Source organism: Brassica oleracea, chromosome C5 (assembly GCF_000695525.1).
Source record: "Brassica oleracea var. oleracea cultivar TO1000 chromosome C5, BOL, whole genome shotgun sequence".
Lineage (NCBI taxonomy): Eukaryota > Viridiplantae > Streptophyta > Magnoliopsida > Brassicales > Brassicaceae > Brassica > Brassica oleracea.
Genome location: NC_027752.1, coordinates 26,344,074 through 26,344,338, shown reverse-complemented (window position 1 = coordinate 26,344,338; position 265 = coordinate 26,344,074).

Here is a 265-nt window from a genome sequence, read left to right as displayed (position 1 = left end):
TATGTGGATAGCTGCCTGGTTATCACAATGCATTGTGATTGGTGTTGTTGCTTCTATGCCCAAGTCTCTTAGCAGGTTCTTGATCCAGATGAGTTCACTAGTTAGCTTCTTCATTGCCCTATACTCTGCCTCTGCACTTGAACATGATACCACCTTTTGCTTCTTGCTCTTCCATGTGACTAGGTTGCCTCCAATGAAAGTACAATAGCATGTTGTTAACCTCCTGTCTACTCTATCACCAGCCCAATCAGCATCACAATATCCC